The sequence below is a fragment of the Bombina bombina genome, chromosome 3, assembly GCF_027579735.1.
Source record: "Bombina bombina isolate aBomBom1 chromosome 3, aBomBom1.pri, whole genome shotgun sequence".
NCBI lineage: Eukaryota > Metazoa > Chordata > Amphibia > Anura > Bombinatoridae > Bombina > Bombina bombina.
This window is the reverse complement of record NC_069501.1, coordinates 1001948007-1001952077: the sequence shown is the minus strand read 5'-3', so window position 1 is coordinate 1001952077 and position 4071 is coordinate 1001948007. Positions and strand designations below refer to the sequence as shown.

General features: G+C 33.6%; 1 long non-coding RNA gene across 1 annotated transcript; it reads left to right on the top strand.

Moving 5' to 3' along the window:
• Positions 1-591: 591 nt before the first annotated feature.
• LOC128652024 (uncharacterized) lies at positions 592-2654 on the top strand. Its single transcript, XR_008401249.1, has 3 exons — positions 592-644; positions 1207-1260; positions 2600-2654. It is a non-coding gene; the product is annotated as an uncharacterized LOC128652024 (long non-coding RNA).
• The last annotated feature ends 1417 nt before the right edge of the window (positions 2655-4071 follow it).

Sequence of the window (4071 nt, the reverse complement as noted above, 5' to 3'; positions counted from 1 at the left end):
TCGTGCACGAGCACGTTTTTGAGGCTGGCCGCTTGCGTAAGCAACTCTGGTATCGAGAGTTGAAGCTGCGTTAAATATGCTCTATGCTCCTTTTTTGGAGCCTAACGCAGCCATTCTGTGGACTCTCAATACCAGAGTTATTTTTATGGTGCGGCCAGAAAAAAGCCGGCGTTAGTTTTTCGGGTCGTTACCGACAAAACTCCAAATCTAGCGGTATGTGTTTTATCCTAAAACAGATTACTGTACATTGCACAAATGGATCTATGTGCCACCTGGATTAGGCTCTAGTTGTCACCAGTTGTTATTCAAAGCATTGTGTGTCTGTCTGTATTTTAAAACAGGGAACAATAGTTATATTTAGATATGCCATTGATTAATATGTTAAGAATTGGCTGTCTAATATATTAAGAAATCCAACATATGTGAAATACATAATTTTCTTTACAATCACCTTGATGAACTAATAAATGTATTGTTCATATATGTGCTCTAGTCTTCACATTTCTAAAGATATTATTTAGAATATTTTAGACTAATGTGATTTAGTGATGTCCAAACTGTGTTCACTAATATTTTTTAATATCATTAATAGAACTAGTTATTGTGATGAGCACAGAGGGATCCAGCACTGATGCAGGGTTCTGGTAAGTCCATTGACTCATTCATATGTCATTGAAGGTGTCTTTTTCATAAATATTCTGATCATGATTCTGATGAAGCATTCCATTTGAATAAAACTTATAATGTACTCCTCTAGTGATATATATATATATATATATATATATATATATATATATATATATATATATATATATATTATTAGTTTAATATTAAGATCTCAAAGCTTCTTAGTCTACACCTTTGTGCTTCAGAACATGGCTAGCACATGTTTATATTTAGCATAAATTTAGACAACAATCATCAAGCGATACACACATGAGAACTATTAAATGTTCCTGGTACTCTGCTTTTGTGAATATTTTCAAAATACAGACAATAAAATGTAATTATTACTCATCGATAATTATAAATCTTATTTTATTTGCATGCTCTATCAAAATGATGTAATTCCTAACTTTGGTTCAGTATCTCTTTAATGCAACATTGATGTGTGTCCTTGAGCACCAGTAACACATAATATATTATAATATAATATAAAAAAAAATATTTGTTTTTAACGTGTACACAACATATTATGTTTTACAGAGATTGATGTAACATGTGAGATGGAGGAGAAAGTGGCTCCCTTGGAGTCTGATGGTACGTCAAATATTTATTACATGTATATAACATAGGTTGACCATATTGCCGCTTTAAAAAGGGACACATATGAAAAATACATAGGTCAGGGCTGTTTCCAAGGCTGTTTCAAGAAATGTTTTGTATAAGATGTATTTTTCATATGTGTCTATTTTTAAAGTGGGAATATGGTCACCCTAATATAATGTGTATTGTTTCTAAATCATACTATTGACGAAAAATAAAGTCTACAGCTTTGTACCTTTCAAATATATATTCAATTATTTTCAAATGCACTACTGCCCCACTCTGTATATCATGCAGCATGAACATATGTTTTTATTTTGTTTCAAATTTATGTATGATTTGTCATTAATGACATCATGATGTCACATGTATATTACATGCAAAAACCCGATAATCATCTTCTGATTGTACAGATAGTCATTGCTATTAATCTGAGTGCCTAGATGCAGACCATACCATTATGTCATCATTGTTTTGAACTTCTAAGCCACTTCTAAGTATACATAAAACATAATCGTGTTGAAATTCCTTGATTTAATTTCATGATGTATGATATGTAAATGGTTTTTAAAAAGATTTATGTGTAGACTGTCCATTTCAAACAAACAAACATTAATATTCCTTAAAACTAAAGCATGCATTTCTAAATGTGTCTATTAATATTGGGATGACATACATTTAATCCTAATGTAAAAGAGAGATTCACAAAACATACTCTGAAAATGTAATGTCAGATAGATAAAATGATATTCTTAATATTTAATATGAATGGTAGTATCTACTGTGTATATATTGATTCTGAATCAAGCTTCAAATTATTCCATTGAAGATTACAAAGGCAATCACCAAAATATATATGTAAATCAGTGTTTACCTGGTTTCAAAGGCTAGGTGGAGTGGCCATTTAGATTTGATCATATTACACACTCCCATATTATTCTATTGTTGGATTTAAAAAAATTAATCCACGGGCATGTGTCTAAAAGAACTCTATTGCATTTCAATCTCAAATGCATACATGCGTACTAAAATATTATCCAAAAGCACCTAATGTTGACTTTGAAAAATATGATTTTTAATGTATTTATGAAATGTCACATGAAAAATAACAGTGAACAGTCAGAGTTTAAAGGATCAATTAAATCTTCTTATTAATTATATTTGATTCAAATCAATTAATAACTTAAAACATAATCATTATTGTGACTTTGTCTAACTATTTTATAAGAACAAGAATCCAGATTTTAAATAATGTTGAATCTTGATTTCTTTCAAGATAATAATATGTTTTCATATCATATATGTATTTATAGAATTGTTTTATATATTTCAGATGGAACTTCCACTTCTGGGCATCAGCCTCCCACCCCTTTCCATCCAGAAGCCCCCCCCGACCCTTACCAGCCAGAAGCCTCTGCTGCCCCCCGCCCCACCAGCCAGAAGCCCCTCCAGCCCCCCGCCCCTTACCAGCCAGAATCCACTCCCAGCCCTTCCCAAACTGAACCCGCTCCCGGCCCTTCCCGTTCATACTCCTGTCCTGTCCCTTCAAAAAATTCTTGCCCCCACTCGCCGCTAACTCCATTTGGCCCGCCCTGCTTCTACCCCACCTGCACAGCCACCAACTCCCCAGGCACCTGACTCCCCAGCTGTGCAGGCTCAACCGGAGCGGCAACCCAATCCCCCACCTCACCCCATCCCTCCCCATCAACACCTTTACCCTAATCCCAATCCCCACCTTCATTGTCCTGGGTGTCGTGTCCTCCTTCCCAGCCACCAATGTAAGTATCATTACGAATCAACATTAGAACATACATTCTTAAAGGGACATTATACTGATCTAATTATAGATAAATTGATTTTGAAGAGGAAATTGTATTGATCAAACTTTTTTCTTTCTTTCTTTCTTTCTTTCTTTCTTTCTTTCTTTCTTTCTTTCTTTCTTTCTTTCTTTCTTTCTTTCTTTCTTTCTTTCTTTCTTTCTTTCTTTCTTTCTTTCTTTCTTTCTTTCTTTCTTTCTTTCTTTCTTTCCAATTTACATTTCATGAAATAAACATCCTGATTTTCTAAAATCTAAATGATATATATATAATGTATATATGCCAATATTTTGTATTTGTTATCACCGCCATTTTCACACTGTGTCATAAACCAGAAATAATTTTTTCCAGATTGATAGTGTTTATTTTTTTAATAATATCTTAATGGTTTATTGATCAAGAACATATTTAATGTTTAATTCTTCTTCTCTATAGTACATTTTATTATAATAATGATTGTATTTAAATTAGTACAATGTCTTTTTACAATATTTTTATTATGTTCTGTAATTCTTATTACTTTTTAATATTTATTTTTCATTAGGTTGTGACTCAGCATGAAAGAAAGTTGACGCCGCTCCAGCAAAAGGGCATGAGACACGAAGATACTACTAGTAAGGATCCTCAAAACGGACAAAAGAAACACCTCCCTCACTGACGAGGTGTATGCTGGAAATGCACTGTTTGAAGGGTGCAAGCCTAGATGGAGCCGAGCAGGCTCGTACTATCAAAAAATAAATTGAAAGGCAGCACTCCAATGATCTATAATAAAACAAAGTTCCTTTATTAATCCAAAGTTAAAAACAGTCTCACACACAGTGATATTATGGTAGGAGGAAGCAGGCTCCTGACATGTTTCGTGCCGTGCGGCACTTAATCATAGGATAGACCAGCACCTTTTAAAGCTAGTTGAAACCAATCAGCTCACTTGCACAGACATCTCCTAAGAAACATTTGATGTGTACTGCAGGTGAAATGAACACATATA